This window comes from Petaurus breviceps, unplaced genomic scaffold (assembly GCF_028583685.1).
Source record: "Petaurus breviceps papuanus isolate PSGF00001 unplaced genomic scaffold, PetGlider_PUasm1.0 91041, whole genome shotgun sequence".
Lineage (NCBI taxonomy): Eukaryota > Metazoa > Chordata > Mammalia > Diprotodontia > Petauridae > Petaurus > Petaurus breviceps.
In genome coordinates this window covers 42776695-42796514 of record NW_027187400.1, presented here as the reverse complement: position 1 = coordinate 42796514, position 19820 = coordinate 42776695, and the positions used below count along the sequence as shown (strand labels likewise).

The following is a 19820-nucleotide window of genomic DNA, read 5'->3' as shown; positions in this document are numbered from 1 at the left end:
ATCAAAAAAATTATCAGTCCCTTCTATATGTAGAAAGGAAAATTGAGGCCAAGAGAGGGTAAGGGATTTACTTAAACTCCAAACAGGCAGGTAGGTGGCATAGTGGATAGACCTGAAGTCTCATTTTCCTGAGTTCAAATTCAGCCTCAGACACTTACTAGCTATGTGACCTTGGGCAAGTCACTCTACCCTGTTTGCCTCAATTCTTCACCTGTAAAATGAGCTAGAGAAGGAAATGGAAAACCACTCCAGTACCTTTAAGAAAACCCCAAATAGGGTCATAAAGAATCAGACACCACTGAACAACAACAAAGGGGGCAGTCAGGTTTCATAGAAGGATGAGGGGATAATTCTAGGTAGGGGAGAATATGAGTAAAGGGACATTCGGGCTAGATGAGAGAGCAATCAGGTAGACTCAGTTCTGGGTTAGAGGCAGGGTGGTGCAGTTGGTCCAGCATAAGGCTTGGAGTCAGACCAGGGTTAGAATGCTCTTCAGAGTCGAATAGCTAGAAAATATTGAAGGGAGCATTGAAGGGAGGCCCTTCTCTGGGCCTCAGTCTCCTCATCTATAAAAGGACAAGGTTGGATTCAATGACCTCAGAGGTCCCCTCCAGCTCTAAATCTATAACCTGTGACCTTTTGAACGCTAGGACCCAAAGAATAGTCATTAATAGGTACAAGTCAACTTGGAGGGAGGTCTACCCTGGAGTGCCCTGGGGTTCTGTTATTGTCACTATAACATTCATCAGTGACTTGGATGGAGACTTTCTCAGGTTTTGAGAACACACAGATTGGGAATAGAGAGCTAACCAGTTGCATAGCAGAGTTGGGATTCAAAAAATCTTGACCAGCTAAAATGTTAGGAGGAATCTATGATGATGATATTTAATAGGGGCAAATATTATTTTGTTTAAACTTTTTAAAAAAACTTTTAAACTTTTAAAACTTTTGTTTAAAAAAAAATCAGCTCCATGAATACAGAATAGGGCTGACAAAACAGTTCCTGTGGAAAAGATCTGAGGTGGCTAATTCAATCTCCAGATGAGTCAGCAAGGTGTCACAACAGCCCCAAAGAAGCTAATCAGGACTAAGATAGGATTAAGAATGATGAAGTGTCCAGAATGAGGGTAGAGATAGTTATTTCCTACTCTAGTCCGACTGCACCTAGAGTGTTGTATTTACTTCTTGGAACTATAGTTTAAAAATATAACTTGTAAAGCCCAGCATTACAAGCTCTGGACTCATATGGACTGAGTGAGACCTTGGAATAAAAAAGTTATCGCTGTGACTCATTTTGCCCCCACCTGAAGTGCCCATCAGAAATTATACACTAAAACCCCCTAAACCTGCCAGAAGGGGCCCCTACCAGGGTCTCTGGAAATCACCTAATAGTCCACAATAGTGAAGGAACTTTTCACCTGTAAACCTGCCCCAGATACAGATTTTTTTTTTGTTTAAGGCTTCACTAGAAACAGCACTAAAGGTGGCTTCACTAGAAACAGCATCAATGGTGGCTTCACTAGAAATGGCATTACACCCCCTTGGAACCACATTTTGTTGATTAGCAACACCTATCTCTATAAAAATATACCTTTCAGAAGACTCAATGCTGTCTTCTTTATCAAGGAGGCAATCTCCAGCTAAATAAACCCTCCTATTAAATTTCAATTGGCATTGCTGTCCTATTTTCTTGGTTGTCAACTTCATTTTGGAGGTTCCACCAAGATAGCCTTTGGCTCTGTATTTACAGCTGGACCAGGCTCCCTGGAGGGCCAGGAAGGCAGTCCCACTTTGGGGTGGTCACTGAGTGAAATTCCTTGGCCCTGAGTTCATATTGTCCCTGAGTCCCTCTTAAATTCTTTCTGTTCGATCCACAAGTGCTCTGTTGCTTCTCTCTGTCCTGTGAGTGCTCCTGTATAGTAAGTGGCTAAGCTGGACACAGTGTTGATGCCCTTATAGGTCTCCATGGGACACCGTCGGAGTACCCTGTTTTCCATCTCTCTATTTTTCTATTCGGTAATCATAATTGTCTCTGTAACCTTTACTTTTTATTCAGTTCATGTTTTTCTTTGTATCTGTCACTAGATGTCACTGTAATCTTAATTGTCTCTGTGTTTTTTTTTGTCACTAGGTGTCTCTGTAATTTTAATTGTGCTGTCTACCTGTGTTTCTGTGAATTTCACTCTTGTCTTGTCCTATTTCTGAGTATATTTATGGACCAACCATCACCTGTGATCTTAATTGCCTTTGTAATCTTAATTTTTTTTGTCTCATTTTGTCTCTACTTGCATTTATCGGCCAACAAATATCTGTGCCCCAGGGGGGCAAAACCCCCTTAGCCAAAGAGGGCCCCAAGTCTCAGCCACTTCCAAAGACCAAAAGGTGAATGAACACATGGCCAGGGCAGTGGTGGCAGTTTTGACTGAAATAGGTACTTTCTCCTCCCAGAACAAAAGACCCTGCCATCTGCGGAAATACATCCCCTGTGGGAGGGAGGAGGGCGGTCATGAACCATCTCATCGGCAACCACCAGAATGAGATCAGTGTGCCTACTGCAAAGAGAGAGGCCACTGGAAAAATGCCTGTCCATCCCATAACCCTAATTCAGTCCTTCCCTTGAAAGACCAAAGTGGCGGGGGGGGGGGGGGGGGCCCGGCTCCCAACATCCTATACACAGCTGATTCTGACCTGCTCTCTTCCTGAGGAATCTTGGTTGCTCCATCTGGAGTCCCTGGGGGGGGGAGTGCACTTTCTCCACTTCTCAAGAGGTTCCCCTGAGCCCCCTTTCAAAATCCAAACTCTCAATGCAAGGAGCCACTGGAGAGACAAAGTGTGTAGTTTGTGTGTTGTTTTGTGTACATTCTATCTCTGGGATACTGGTGACACCTTTATCGTGCCTACCAGCTCTGGAGCTCCTGGCAGGTAGAAAGGATGAAGGCTTCTTCCTTTTGCCCTGCTGCATTTTGTGCATGTCCCTGTCTGTGTGATTGTGTCTGATTAGAAAAAAAGGCAGCCATGTAGGAAGATCTACACTGGAAAGATTAATAGTCTCTTATAGAAAACCAGCCAAGATCCATCTAAGAGAAAAAGGGTCACTACAATGATCAAAGAGAAATAGGTTTCCAAGCTGCACTTTGAAATAGGACTAACACTTAACCCTTTCCTGGGTCACAGAAAGAGAACTGTGCAACATCATTGGGAATATAGATCCAGGTAATTGAATTCATTCTGGTTATTATTTGGCACCAAGAAAAAAAATTAGTTCTGTGTAACTACAAAAATTGAAGTTTAAGGTCACCAGCTTGGTTATTCAGTTGTTCTACTTCAAAGTTCAAAATTAAGACCATAATTGTTACTGGTAAACAGTTGCATTATCATGTTGTATGAGAAACAGTTTCTCTTAAAGTCTTGAAGTAGATCTGAAATTTTAAAGGAATGAACACCTAAAAAAGTTTACTTGGCAAAAGGTCAAAAAGAAATTCACTAAGATTCTCCTCCCTGTAGTCCTACCTCTGGCAAGGCTAAACTACGTTGCCTTCTCACTGTGATCCAACTCTGACCAGACTAGTGCCACAGTGACAAGTTACAACTGCTGAGATCTTCTTCCCTGTGGTCCCAGTTCTTCTTAGCTAAGGCTACAGAGCCCTCCCCTGTCAACCAGCTCTGATGGAGCTGAGGAGACAGTAAGAAGTTTGAAGCATTAAGATTTTTTTCCTCCCTGTTGTCCTGGCTATAACTGAGCTAGGGCTGCAGTGAAGTTAATTTGAGTTAACCTCCTCCAAAAAGAAAAATGGGGGAAGGTACAGTAGCTACATCGGAGCTACATCACAGGCTTGTCATCTGCCTACCTGAAAAGTTAAATCCCTGAAATAGAACATTTTTTCTGAATGACATGGGAACTGTTAGACAAGGGAAAAGAAGCTTGTGAAACAAATATACAAACAAGTTAATTATTATCCCATATACTAAGCCTGAGATACAGCTGAGCTACTAAAGTAAAATTATATTCTTTCCACAGACTAAATAGTTTAGTAAAAGGGTACTTGACCTAGCTCCCACCATCAATAGTTTTAGATCCCCAGGTACCCTGAAGTCCATCCCTCTAAGTAAGCAGAGCCTGAAGTTTTTACTTCAATTTTCCCAAACCCTCTCCTCAATGTTCCAGGCTACAATCTCCTGGCACTCCCCAATTGAGCACTCCCCTTTTTCTCCCAAATCGACCACCCCATAACCAGGGTCTGCTACAGCTAAGCATTCATAGAGGTTTATTTGATAAAGTATAAGCTGATAATATGCTTTGAGTGTGATGAATTTGGAAAAATGAAAGGTTTTCCCCTGAAACATAGAGTTACCATCTAAGAGAATTAAAGAAGGTTGCTAAGGACTCCTGGAAAACAATGGAGCAGGGAGAAAACACCCCAGAATATAGAGCAAAAAGAAAAACCAGAGAAGTACAGCTAAGAGAAAAATGAAAGAGAGAAAATCAGAAAAGTGAGAAAAAAGCATGTCAGTGAGAAACAGTGTGTTCCATACTCTGAACTGACTGGTTGTGTGACCTAGTATAAATCATTTAACCCTGAGTCTCAATTCATCTGTAAAGTGGGGAGATGAGAAAAAGAGAGGAGAAAATGAGGTCAGAAGTCAACTAACCTCTTGGTAAGATATGTAATTTGGAAATGCAATTAATGTCATCTCGCAGTTTATACTATTATTGTTTTTCTATACTGTATATTGTAAAACCTGAGTGAGGAGAAAATTGTGTAATACCAGTAGTGTTACTTTAAATATGTATATCTGCTATTTAGAAAAAAAACTTGTAAAACTATTAACTAAGCTATTTTGGGCTAATGTTTTAATGCTAAAACCTAAAACTGTTAATTGATAACTGTATGTGGAAAGAGGAAATTAACTGGATGAAAACTTGCCTGACTTGTTCTGCCCATTCAGAGCCATCTCTCCTGCTTATAATTCATATAAATTTTCCTTATGTTGTAAAGTTGTCAAATCCCCTAGTAACTATCTCCAGGCAAGGTCATTCTGCCTGAGAAAAAAGCTTGTTTTAGCAAAAAGAATTTTTATAAATTGACTTTTATATTTTAGACGGATGGTAAAAGGAATTCCTTACATTATAAGATCTGATACATTTTTATTGTTTATTGCAGCCGCATGAGAATAGAAATAATTATAACTGGCTCTAAGCTGTAATTGGTGAAGCTTGTTGTTTAAAGTAGAAAGCACTTGGGACCATAGCTAAATTTTATTTTGAATCTGAATTTGGGTATAGTCGTCTGCATTAAATCAGTGTCTGAGAGAAAATGCCACTAGCTACTCAGAGGAATGTGATCCTGTACTGTCAACAGGTGGAAGTCTATATTTGGTAAAAGCCAAAGGGACAATCTTAGCCTCTGTCTGGGATGGGATCCATCCTGGCTCAGTTTACCCATGAGGTTCCTTTGAAAAGGAATGTTTCTTGGGGCAGCCAGGTGGCTCAGTGAGTAAGAGCACCGGCTCCAGTGTCGGGATGACCTGGATCAAATCCGGGCTCAGATACTCAGCACCACACCCAGAAAAAACTGGCCGTGTAACCTTGAGCAAGTTACTTAACCCCAATTGCTTAAAAAAAAAAAAAGAAAAGGAATGTTTCTCACCTGCTCCTGAGTCTAGCTATGAGATGGAACAGAAGTTGCATGAGATGGAATATCTGTAACTACCTGAATTTACACAGAGCCAAGGAGGTTTCTAGTGGCATATTTGGAATGTCACATGTCCCTGCTTTTTCCTTCTATAACAGGTCCCTAAGCTCAGAGCAAGTAATCAGTAAAAGATATGAGCTCTTTCATGTTAGCTTATTGGAAAATCTAATATTATTTTTCATCTAAAATTAGAACATGTATAGAAAGTTATGCAAATTGCTTAAGATCATTTAAAAGTTTTCAACTAACTTCCTTCATTTATAAATTGTGAAACTGTTTTGAAGAAGGAAAATGCTTTTAGAAGAAATTTTAAAATCTAAGAGACCCACTAAAACCTCCACTTGCAATACATGTTTATTGCTGAATTGACATAACAAACTGTACAGAAGAAAAGAACTTGCTGTTTTGATCCACTATCTAAGCAAGTGTTAACATTTGTAACTAAATGCATATGTGTAAAATTCATTCCCCTTTTTGAAATTCTGTTCAGCACCCTGCCTCCTATTGTACTTTGGGTGATGAATGCTGTTATGTATGCTCTTCTCAAGTCCCTCCAAGCTCTCTGAAACATCAAAGACACAGTTCAAGAGATGTACCGGACCACTCCACTGTTAAGGTGGCCAGAAGAAAAGCCTGGATCCACTCCTCACACATCAAGGTGATGGGTCCTCCCGACCCACCAGACCTGTGGGTAACAGAGCCAGCCAGTGACTTACAACTGAAGATTAAGAGTCCTGATGTTCTTGTTCCTGGCATTCCTGACTTTGGCCGGTTCCAACTCCTATGCTCCCACCTTGTACTCTTGGACTCTTACTAAGACAATTGATGGGACTCTAATTTCAAAAATATGACTCGTGTCCAGCCCACCCTTTTTCTTTGATACGTGGGCAGAAAAGATGTCTGCCCTGAGGATGGATCTCCCAATTGTGGGGGACAGGGAAATTGTGTAACCATTGCTGAATGGGTCTCCAGTGGCAGCCGTGACCATCACATTTCATTTCATTGTAATACCCTTAAGTCATGTAACCCAGTTGTCATCAGGGTTTTGGATTGGACCAAACTGGACTGGAAAACTGGGACACCTTGGGGAATCAGGTTTTATGTCACAGGAAGGGACCCCGGGCTCTTGTTCAATGCACTCTGGTGCCAAGGGATCTTACTCCCACTGGTCCCAACCCAGTCCTCAACCCACCTCCTGGTGGCGATTGAACCCTGGATGGCCCCCCTGTTTCACCTATTACCATCACAATGCAGACTTGGGCAGCACTCTGGTAGACCCCAAGTTCCTCAGACCCAAGCTTAACTTCTGACTGCTTGTATGCAAGAACACCTTTTTGCTGGCAGCCCCCATTTTAGTCCCTATCCTAGTTGGCCTTGGTATGACAGGATCGGCAGCAGTGGGTACCACAGCCCTAGTGCAAGAGAACAGTCCCCTGGACTCAGTTGAGTCCTAGTTTCAACTATGAACAAGAAAAAGGGGGAGTGAAGTGCCCACCAGAAATTATACACCAAAGCCCCCTAACCCTGCCAGACTACCAGGGTCCCTGGAAATCACCTAATAGTAAAGGAACTTTTCACCTGTAAACCTGCCCCAGATACAGGTTTTTTTTGTTTAAGGCTGTAAGGGTTATGGGATTTAAAGATCTTCCATGCCCCATTGGACTTGCTGACGTAGCAGGAAGGGGCAGAGCAAGAGGAAGCAGAAGCCAAAACTAGAGTTCCTGCGGTGGCTGGCAGTGGTGGTGATGGCGGCAGCAGCAGCAGAGGCAGCAGCAGCGCGAAGCCCTTTTTAAGTTAGCCAGAATTTCTGCTACGGACTCCTGCTGAGGACTGCCAGGGGCCGGAGCTGCTGGGAGCGCGCTTCCCGGACGCTGGGTGGTTGCTGTGAGTGGGGAGAGGAGGACCTTTGCCTGAGGTATCCTGTTCTGTTTCAAAGGCTTGAAAATGTGGGTGCTTTCTACTTTATCTACCTGTGCCAATGTCATAACTACTCTGATGGCTTTCACTTTCTGGTTTTGGGACTCAGTCTTTTGGTATCTTAATAAATTTTCCAGCTTATTCCCCCATATGACAAGCATGATGTATTTTGTGATGGATAATTATATCAGCATATTTGTAATCTCCATAGGCATTGTGAATATGGCATTGCTGATACAAAGGCTTCACTAGAAACAGCACTAACGGTGCTTCACTAGAAAGCATTACACCCCCTTGGAGCCATATTTTGTTGATTAGTAACACCTAGCTCTATAAAAGTATACCTTTCAGAAGACTCAATGCTGTCTTCTTTATCAAGGAGGCAGTCGCCAGCTAAATAAACACTCCTATTAAATTTCAATTGGCATTGCTGTCCTATTTTCTCAGTTGTCCACTTCACACCTAGAGTTTCTTTAGTCAGAACAACGAATTTGAACCCGGGGATTCTGACTCCGAACCAAATCCACTTTCCATCAAACCACATACAATTCCATTCAATATAATAAAGAATAATTAGGAGCCTACAACTACAGGGATAGGAGCAGCCAGATGACAAAGTGGATGGGGTACTTGGGCTGGAGCCAGAAAGACTCATCTTCCCAAGTTCAAATCTGACCTCAGACACTTATTAGCTGTGTGACCCTGGGCAAGTCATTTCACCTTTTTGCCTCAGTTATCTCATCTCTAAAATGAACTGGAGAAGGAAATGACAAACCACTCCAGTGTCTTAGTCAAGAAAATCCCAAATGAGGTCACAGTCAGACATGAGGGAGTAAGAGTTTCTTTTGGAAATATAAGTTTCTTTTGGACTATAGCATCTACAGAGCTCATAACTATGGGTAAAAGGTTCTCAATCCCTTGATGTTTATTCTTCATTTTCAAAAAGGACCACGACATCAGGAAGATGATGCCATGATTTGCAAGTGAATTGGATTTAACTAAGGGAGGGGGGGTGGTGCAAAGTCACCAGCCTCACTTTCTCCTCCAGCACCATCTCAGTCCAATGGCAAGATAGAGAACAGAACAACTGGAGATAGCCCCCTCCTAGACCCTATACAAGCACTCAAGGTAAAAATACATAGCCTGTATAAAAAACATTTATTTCATTCCACATAATGTACAAAAACCAGAAATGATTCACATTAGCCCCTAAATAATCAAGACAACTTTTTACCCTGTGTAATAAGCTACCTGCCCCCTCAGAGTTCTCCAGACCCAGAGCACTACCTTGTGTTTTAAACTCCCTTGAAAGGGAAATGAACTTAGTAGCAATTTCTCCTAACATTCCAGTGAGACCCATTTGTACCCCAAAGGTGATTATAGGCCTCTAGCCTTACAGAATTACCCTAAAGGCTTAGACTCATCCCAGAATACAAAAGAGCTTGAAGTTGTGAGAAAAGTAAACCCCCTCCCTTGATCTTGTGCTGGCTGAGCTGCAGGAATAGCAGAGGTTAAAGACCAGCCCCTATGTTGTGGCTTTTCCCCTTTCTGCTTTTACAACCTACCAGATCTACCACAGTGATCCTCCTCTCCTCTCCAAGAGCCTACAAGATATTGTCACTTCTCCCTCCAGGAGGATAAATCTTGGTGCTCTCAAACTATACATCGCTAAAGAGTTCCCAGTGGTGTTCAGGATTTCCTCTTTTCTCTCCATATGTCTGGGCTCAGTAATTCTCACTACATGAATGTGGGGGTCCCCTCTCCTAGGCTGCCATCTCTGGGTATGAGAGTATATGCAAGTGCCATGTACCTCAGTCAGTCAATCAACATTTATTAAATGCCTACTATGTGCCAGGCATTGTGCTAACCACTGGAAACAAAAAAGGGGCAAAAAGCAGAACCTGCTCCCAACTCCCAAGGAGTTCACAATATAACAGGTCAGACAATAAGCAAACAAATCTGCACAAACAAGCGACATGAAAGATAAAGAGTCCACCTGTCCCAAGGCGGCTCCATCACAGAATGGGATACTCTTTCCCACTCCACTCCCGCTGCAATACAGACCCACATCAGTTTTTAGTTGTGCTGTTCTCTTCTCAGAAAAGAGAAACGAGAAGAGGCAAGTCTGCAACAAATAAGTGAGAGCTCTGATCCACACCAAGCTGAGCAGGACTAAGACATTACTGGCAGCTTCCAGTAGGTATTGTCAGGCTCTCAACTAGGCTGTCTGTTAGTGGGGATGCCCACAACCTCCTCATAGAGATAACAAGTCATCCAAAAGGGTTTCCCAATTATAAAAGCTAAGCTGGAGAGGGTGGTAAGAGTGGTGGGGGACTGCAGCCCATGAAGGAACAGGGGATACTTAGCTTGGAGAAGAGAAGGGATGGGGGGGATGGCAATTTTTACACTCATAGATCTAGAGGTGAAAAGCAATTATGAGGTCACCTAGGCCAGGCCGTTTTTGTGTGCTGGATTCCTTGGACAACCTGGTGAAGCCTATGGACTCCTTCACAGAATCATGTTTTAAATGCAGAAAATACATAGAATTACAAAAGAGACCAATTATATTGAATTCCATATGAAAATATATTTTAAAAAAAACAGATATTTAGACCCCTTGAACTTTCCCCATAGACCCCAGGTAGCATGCTAGCACAACCCACTCTTTTTGCTGATGGGGAAACTGAGGCCAAAAATAGTAAAGTGACAACTAGAGTCACATGGGGAATAAGGGAGAGAGCTAAGATTTGTATTCAGGTCCTCTTGGGGCAGAGCACTGATACAAGTATTTGAGGGGCTGCTATTTGGACAAAGGACTGGCATCCTCCAGAGTAGTGTTTGGAACAATGGGTGGAAGTGACTAATAGACAGGCAGATTTAGGCTTATTATGAGGCAAATCTTCCTAAGGACCACAGCTGTCATTTCAGTACAAGTATTCAAGAAAAAAATACTAAGTGGCCCTGGGTTGGGAGGGGAGAGAGAGCATTCTTGTTCGGGCACAGTTGGATTAGCTGACTTCTGGTGTCTCTTCCAATTTTGAAATTATGGGATTCGGAGGGGGTCCTCTGGAAGAGGGATAGCACCTGGACCATCTCCCAACAGCCTGAAATAGGCAGGATCCTTTCCAGCTCAGCTCTTAAGACCTTTTTCTTTTCCTCCCTAGGAAGTAAAGGAAACAAACCTTTATTAATCTCCTTCAATGTTCCACATACTGTTCTAAGCCCAAATATTGTATCATTTGATCCTCACAACAACCCTGTGAGCTAAGTGCTGCTTCACTTTATAGTTGAAGAAATTGAGGCAGGCAGATGGGCTAAGGGACCCTCATCACTTAGCTGGTAAGTTGTTGAGGTAGGATTTGAACTTGGGTCTTCCTGACTCCAGGTTCAGCATTCGACCCACTAGCAGCCTTCATTTCAACAAGCACCCTTTCCTCAGCCAAAAACAATTATGACCAGATACTGAGAGTGCCTCAAACTTCTCCCCCCACCCCACCTGCCGAAGGTCAAGAAAGCCTATTACCAACTTGCCCAAGAAGACCACCCTGACATGAATATGAATGATCCCAAGGCTAACAAGCTATTCTTAATTGTCAAAAGTCTATGAGATATTAATTAAGTAATGAAGTAAGGCAAGTACAGTACTTACTCACCAGCAGATTTTGACTCCGAAATGGGAAGTTCTGGACAGAGGGTGTGGCAAGACAGCATCACTGTTGACCCAGAGGAGCTCTCTGGGTCCTTACCTGACAGGATGTATTCCATCAGCCTCAGGACGCCACCATGGGATTGACATCAAAGTCAGTATTTGTGATTTGGATGATGGCCCCAGAAGTCAGCAGCACCATTACTGCAATGACATAGGGATGGGAACCATAAATGCTGGCCCTTTTGTAAGAGGTTCAACTCAAAGGTCAAGTGAAATCCTCCAAGGATCTACAATTACTAACAATTTCCTGCCTGATATGTAGGAGAACAGGCAAGCCAACTAAAAGAAGGCGGTAGTCTCAGTACCTGCAGGAGTGGAAGAAGGCCATCCTATTAGGGAACATGATTAGGGAAAAAGAGAAATTGTCATAACATTCAGGGTTCAAAGAAATCATGTTAGTTCAGAGGGATAGAGCAGATATCCACTCAGAGCTCTCTATTTCCATAACTCAATCTGTTCTTGCTGGAGGAATCAGAGCTCAGGCATTTTATAAGACTCTCAATGTCACGATGCCCCCCCCCCCTGGGGTACAGGCTGAGCAAAAGATCTGAATGAGTGGGAAAGGCATCCCCTGGATTAATAGCTATGATCATGGTTCTGGCTCCATTCACTGATGGCTCAGAGTTCCCAGAAGATGAATAAACACAGTGCAAAGACAGACACGAAGCTATGCACAGGATGAGACTGACATAGCAGGAGGGGTAGTCAGTGATGCCACAAATCCAGATGCTGGTGATTATCCCCTGGGCGCTAGACCACAGGAAGTCACAAGGCCTGTTGGGTCTCAAGAAGGAAGGACTGCAGAACCACAGCACAGTGAGACTGAACCCTGAAATACTGAAGGATTTCCACAGCAAAACATATCAGATTTTCCCTTAAATTTGGGCTGGGGTATCATATTTTCCCCTTCTCCCTAATCTTCTTTTCTCCAAGCTAAACACCCAGAGTTGCTTCAACTGATTCTCATTTGACCTGATCTCAGGCCCTTGCCAGTCCTTCCTTGAAACTTGGAAACTTCCCTACAATGGAGCTGGGAGGGGGCCTGGGGCTGGTGCTGGGCCTGGTAATCACTGACTACCTTTGCTCAGCATATGGTGCCATCAGTTCTCTGGGCTGCCCCTTGGCCCTTCTTGGGAAATATTCTGGGGGTGAATGTGGTGGATCTGCTGAAGGAGGTGAGTTTGGGGACCACATTTCACAAAAGACCGGGAAGGGCCTGAGATCAACCAGATGAGAATTAGTTGAAGGAAGTGAGAGTATTTAGCCCAAAGAAGACAAGATGGAGTGGGGAACAGTGAAATACAATAGTAATTTTTAAGTGTTTGAAGGACTGGATGGTGGAAGAGGGATTAGATTCCTTCTATTTGGCCCCAGATGAAGAAATAAATTTCAACTTGATGTTTTGGGAAATTTTCCCAACAGTTAGAACTATCCACAAGGAAAATGAGCTAACTCAAGAGGTTTGGGGTTCTCACTTCTTAGAGGTTGTCCATCTAGTTGAAAGCCTTCATTTCACAGGTGGGGAGACTGAGGCTCAGGAAGGTTGAGTAACTTGTCCAGTAACAGAATTAGTATTTGAACTCAACTCCTCTGACTTCAGATTCAAAGTGATTAAAAGGTCTAAATCCTTTGACCCAGACATTCCACTACTGGAATGACTTCTCTAAGAGAGTCAGCGATAAAAAGAAAATCCTGCATATGGCAAAATATTGATAGCAGCATTTTTTAATGGCAGCAACTCAGTGGAAACAGAGTAGACACCCATCAATTGTTTTTTAACTGTTTCAATCATGTCTGAGTCTCCGTGACCCCATTTGGGGTTTTCTTGACAAAGATGCTGGAGTGGTTTGTCATTTTCTTCTCCAGCTCATTTTACAGAAGGAGAAACTGAGGTAGAATTAAGTGACTTGCCAAGGGTCATACAGCTAGTAAGTGATTCAGGTCAGATTTATACTCGGGTCCTCTCTTATCCACCAAACCACCTAGATGCCTGGCCAGCAGTTAGGGAATGGCAAAGCAAAGTGAACTACCTGGATGCAATGGAAGCATGGAAAGACTTACATGAGCTCATGCAGAGGGAAGCAAGCAGAGCCAAGAAAATAATACACACAATGGCTGAAGCAGTGAAAACGAAAAGAACAAGGACCACGAAACAATCACAAGTGAATGCTGCAAATTACAAAGAACGACCATGGCCGCAAACAATTGGTATGAGAAGACACTCCAACCCTGCAGAGACTGCAGAGGGGGGGAGAGGTCCAGAGGAGTGGAACATTATATATATTTTCAGATTGCTTGTTATATTGATTGGTTTGTTGATTTTTTTTCTCTTCTTCCTCTTATAAATTTTTTCTTTAAAAAAATTTCCTGTTATAAAAAAAGGGGCTCTGTAGGAGGGGAGAGAGATTTCCATTCTTCCCCTGCACTGTCTTTGGGGCAGAAACACACTGCTGCCATCACCAACCCTGGACAAGACTCAATTCACTCATTACTGCCTTCCTGGCTCCCTTGAAATAGTCTTTAAAAGTTTCTGTGGACTAAGGTCCTAAATCAATTCAACAGACAACATGCATTTATTAAACAATCATCCATTGGTTATACAAATTTAACCACCAGGTGGTACTGCTAACCAGTAATTTGATCTAGTTCTACAGGAAGGCTCGAATGTTGAGCTAATTCTATGCTAATCCAAATATTTATGGTTCTATGCCCTGACTGGGCAGAGTAGGGTGAGGCTGGAGCATGTTAGGGAAGAGACAGGCTTCTTAGGGTTCTCAGAGGGTAGATGATATTCTTTCCCCTAGCTCCAATTCTCTGTGGGTGAGTGCACTTATTGGCTGTCTAAAGGACATAATTAGCATGGATTTACCTAGTCAGAACCACCTCCATGCTACCCCACCCTCTCCTTAATACCCCTTGACTTTAACAAGTAAGAAAACAATTTATGCAATGACGATAGCATTGCAAAAAAGGGGGGAAACAAACAAAAACTTTGAAAGACTTTAGAACTCTGAGTTATGTAGAGAGGAACCATGAGTCCAGAGATTAAAAGACAAAACATGTCATTCCATCCTGGCATAGAGGCAATATATTTAATGTAGTATGAGGCATATATTCTTAGACATGGCTAAAGTAGGGGTGGGGGTAGGGGCAAATTATGCAATTTGCTCATTTTACTGTTCAACATTGGTGAGGGACAGATAATAAATGTTTGTCAAAAGTAGTTAATTGTTAAACAAATGAGTCCTAGCTTCCTTCAAAGCTCGGCTCCGGCATCTAAGAAGCCTAGCCTGCTTCTGCTTTTACCTGCCCTTCCACCCTGTTCTTAGTCCCTTCCTCTTGCAAATTACTTTGTGTATCTTTTGTATTTAACTTTTTGTGTACTGTCTAGTTTCCTTCCAATAAAATGCAAGTTCCTTGAGGGTGGGTACTAGTTAAGTTTTTGTCATCATACCCCCTTGCACACCTAACACAGAGCAGGCATCAGTGACTATTAGGAAGATATTACCAAGCACAAGTCACATGACCTTGGCATAATGGAACTAACTCCCCAAGGAATAGACAAGGAATACTTTGTTACTATCTACATATGGCAGTTGACTCTTGGCATGGAATTAAGGAAAGCAATAAAATGATGCATGTTAAAACATCTATGGCTCTGAACCTATAAGGTCTCACCTTCATTCATTCATTCTCTCTAACCCAGGCAGATTTCCAGGCAAGTCACCACAAACCTAGGTATTCTAGGAAATGCACAGTGAAGTTTGCTTAGCACTCACAGAAGCTAATGTTAGGCTCATTGTAGAGTCATCTTCTTAGAGAACGTGATACCGAAGCCGAGCTTTGAAGGAAGCTAGGACTCATTTGTTTAACAATTAACTACTTTTGACAAGCATTTATTATCTGTCCTTCACCAATGTTGAACAGTAAAATGAACAAACTGCATAATTTGCCCCACCCCCCATCCCTACTTTAGCCATGTCTAAGAATATATGCCTCATGTGTATAGTCAAACAGACTATACACAAATTAATTTCAAGAGGGAGGGATTGATGACCATTAAGGGAGGGAGTCAGGGAAATGCCTTGGGAAGGCAGTGGGTGGCACCTGAGCTTTGCTCTGAAGGAAGCTAAGGATTCCAAGAAGAGAAGGTGAAGAGGGAGGGCATTGCAGACAGGAAGGACAGTCTAGTCAAAGATGCAAAAGTCAGAAAGGGAATATTGACTATGGCGCTAACTGGTAGACTTGATAGACTAGAATAGAGAATGTGAGAAGCGTGGTAATAGGAAATTAGACTGGAGATACTGGCAGAACTCTGCTTGTGGCAGACTTTATTGGCCAGCCTAAAGATTTAAAATTTTATCACAGAGAGGCATTAACACTTTCTGAGGAGTTGGGGGGGGGGGGGCATGTAGTTCACATCAACAAGTACTTACTTACAGCCAAGCATTGTGCTAGCGGGGAGGAGTACACAAGGAGAAAAAATGAAATCAGTCCACTGCCCCAAGTAGCTTATATTCTATGGCGAAAGAGAACATGAAAAGAAATAAATGAATTCAAGATCATATGAAGTGGGAGAGTGTTATCATGGTCTACAACAAAAACAGAAACCCCTTTGTCAGTTACATAGAAGGCAAATTAGAGATGGGAGGGACTAGAGGCAGGGCGGCCCATTAGAGAGCCATTGCAATGGTCCAGCTGAGCAAGGACTGAACTAGGTTAGTGAATGAAGAAAAGGGAAGAGCCAGAGATGCTGGAGAGGTGGAATTGGCAGTACTTGGCAACTGATTGGGTGTAGGGGGTGAGGAAGAGGGAAGAATAAAGCTTGACCCTGAGTTCATGATTTAGGAAACTTGAAGGATGAGAGTTAGACCTTGGAATCAGAAAGATTGGGGTTCAAGTCCCACCCCAGACACATAGTGACTGTTACCCTGAGGAAGTAATTTAACTTCTCAGGGTCTCTAGGCATCTCTCTAAGATTATCAATTGCAAAACAACTTTCAACCTTCAATGGAGGGCATTTCCTATACCAACGAAATTACTTGTCCAAGTCAGTTTTTAAAAATCATTAGAGTGTAGGAGTCTTCTTTTCTTTGACTAGACTTTGAGGGATTGGGGGAAGTCTGAGCCAGGATTGAAAGAAGGTAGAGGAAGTGAAGAAAGCATCTCTGAACCATATCTTTCTCTCCCCCACAAGCTCAGCATGAAATATGGCCCCGACTACACTTTTCATCTTGGTTCCTGCCCATGTGTGGTGATGGCTGGGTATCAGACCCTGAAGGAGACACTCATTGACCAGGCTGAGAAGTTTGGGGGTTATGGAGAGTTCCCTGCTGTGCAAATGTGGAGCAATGGGGATGGTGAGTCAGTTTTTTGGGTGGGTGAGAGAGTCTAAAGTCAGATGCTTTGAAATTCCCACTAGGAAAAAATGAACAATCCATCAATGGACCCTCCCTCATCCTCTACAATGCCCAGCTCTGTACCTGGCCAGGGAAAACTTCCAATGGTAAGAGTAGGGGCAGTCCTAAGCCAGACCCTCAGCAAGGAAGCTTCTTGTCTGACTGGAGAAATGAGGCCCTCCCCTCCATAAAGGAAACTAACTGAGAACCCTTCAGGTTGGAAGAGATCCCATTGCTGGAATGAGGGCTCAAGGCAAAGAAAGGTCACTGTGACTCAGGCAAAAAGGTTTCCTGGAACGGGTGAGGGAAATGGCTTAAAGGTCTAACTAGAGATTTTTGTGTCCAGAGGGCAACAAGCGCAAAAACAAATCTGGAAAGGAAGAGAGGAACCGAAGACCCTGTGAGGAGAGAGACCACAGACACAAACTCAGTTTGTGGGGAAAACAGAGGTGATGGGCACCTGCTGCAGAGAGAACAGGGTGAGGCCAGGCCGGCAAAGACCTCACAAGAGCTTCGAATTATTCTTGCAAGCTAGTGCTCAATTCAATCCTTTCACTGGCAGCACCTTCCCTATGCTGCAGTCCTGGGCCAGAGCTCTCCTTTTCCCCTTCCGAGTCATGGCTCTCTCTGTAGAGGTCTCCAAGTTAGGAGAGGCAGAAGTGAAGCCGGGCCTTTCTGTCTATAGTCCTCCCTGTCTTCCGGATTGTGTATGGAAAAGGAGAACGATGGAGGCAGCTCCAGAGATTTGCCATCTCCACCCTGAAGAATTTTGGTATGGGGAATTGCAGGCTGGAGGAACGAATCCAAGAAGCACCTGAGTGTCTGTGTGAGGAATTCCAGAAGACAGGGGTGAGACCCAGCCTCGAGATCCCCGGAAAGGGGGCATGTGGGTGCTTAGCACTCCATCGCAGGAGAGGCGAATACCATTAAAATTGTCAGATTACGCATTTAGAGCTGAGAGGGTCCTCGGAGGCCATCTAGTCCAAACCCCTGGTTTATAGATGAGGGATCACAGGGACAAGAGAGATGAAGTGATTTACTCCAAGGCCCTCTGGGCTATACATGGCAAAGCCAGGCAGGATTTGAACCCAGGGACTCTGACTCCAAACCAAACCCACTTTCCATCAAACCACATGCATTTCCATTCAATTCAAGAATGATTAAGGGATAGGGGCAGCCAGGTGACAAAGTGGATGGAGGGATGGGGAGTCAGGAAGACTCACCTTCCTGAGTTCAAATCTGGCACTTTCTAGCTTTGGCTAGTCACTTAACATTGTTTGCCTCAGTTTTCTCATCTGTCTAATGATGCAGAGAAGGAAAATGGCAATTCACTTCACCCTGTTTGCCTCAGTTCCTCATCTGATTAAAGAGCTGAAGGGAATGTCAAACCACTTAGAATCTCTGCCAAGAAAACCCCAAATGGTGTCACAGAGAGTCAGACACAACTGAAACAGAACAAAAAGATAGGGATAGGGGAACTCCCAGATGAGGAAACTCCCTTGAGCAGAGCACAATGCCACCCTCTCTTCAAATTAAAGTCTTGGAGGGTTGCCCAGAGTCATAATCTAGCAAGGATGTATCCAAGGCAGGCCTCACACCCCAATCTTCTTGACTTCAAGGTTCTCTTGCTGTCTACTATGCCATACTATGTACAGTAAGGCAAAAGGCCCTGTGGCATGGTGGGTAGAGACCTGCTTTGGAGTCCAGAAGTTCTAACTTTGGGGTGGCTAGGTGGCTCAGTGAATAGAGCACCGATCCTGGAGTCAGAAGTACTTGAGTTCAAATCCACTTAACACAAAAACTAGCTGTATGACCTTGGGCAAGTCACTTAACCCCAACTGCCCTACCTCCCCCCCTCCAAAAAACAACAACAACAACAACAGAAACCAGAAGCCCTAACTTCCGATCTGACCTCCAACACTGTACTAGTTTGTGGCCATAGTCAAGTTCTCTGACTTCTCAGCATCCCTAAGAAACTCACCAAGACTGTTCTGCCACTTATCTCTATCACTCCAGAGAGCTAGGAAGTGCTTAGAGTCCCCCAAGGAGAATTCAATGGGTAATTTAACATCCTCCAGAGGGAAAGGGTACTTAAGTGCTTAGAGATCACCGCTTACCATAAGACTTTCCCTGATCCCCGGAACTTCTCCTTCCAAAAAGGTGCCCCCTTCGACCCCACCTTCTTTTAAGCTGTGCCGGCTCCGACATCATCTCTTCATTGGTCTTTGGGGACCACTTTGCCGATGATGACCCTAAATTTCTGGAGCTAATGGCTCTGATCAATGGCAACTGGAGGATCATGAGCTCCTTCTGGGGAGTAAGTTGGGGAGCAGAAACACTGCCAATGCAAGTCCCTTGATCGCGCCTGCTAGGTCCCGGTTTCATGGGGGTGCGAGCCTTCTCTCTGAAACTCCTGTGTGTTTCTCCCTCATCCCTACCCTTTCACTAGCTCCCCTTTTTTCCCCCTCCCAGTTCCCTAATGTAATAGAGCTTACTTTGCCTCCCAGCTTCTATATATGCCTGTCTCACAGATGTGAGTGATCGCATGTTTAAAATTCTTAAAGCATTCCAGCATTGGACAAGGCCTGTGTAGATTGTTTATCCATCGTTTTCAATGAAACTTAAAGTATAAATCCTACAAGACTGAGGGAATGGGAATCAAAGGTCCCAGGGAATGACAAAGATTATTAAAAATTGCTCAAACTGTGCCTTTTTTCCTTAGTTTTGCATTTTTTTCCTGACATTGCCTTTTGCCAATCTTTCTAGATAATCCTCTCCTTTTACTTTTTGGAAAAAACTAGGTCCTGATCCTACGTTTGCTGACTGATAGGGGTGGTCTGGAATATCGCAGGAAGGTCTTAAAAGCATATTAGAACAAGTATCCTGGGGCATCTTCACAAAAGTTAGCTAAGAGTACCATTCGGAGAATCCCTCTCCACTTTCCTGGCCCAATGTGAAGATAAATGTCTGCTTCAAGACATGGGGGTCCAGTGCTCTGAAAACAGAATTACTTTATAAATGGAAATCCAGCCCTTCCTTGTCCAGTCTTGGGAGGGATGCTAGAATCAGGGAAAACTGATGAGGGCATCAGGAGGCCATGTC

At 43.5% G+C, this 19820-nt stretch overlaps 1 pseudogene; it reads left to right on the top strand.

Moving 5' to 3' along the window:
- The first annotated feature begins 12343 nt into the window (after positions 1 to 12343).
- Positions 12344 to 19820, top strand: part of LOC138154605 (cytochrome P450 2F3-like) — a 12207-nt pseudogene continuing 4730 nt past the window's right edge.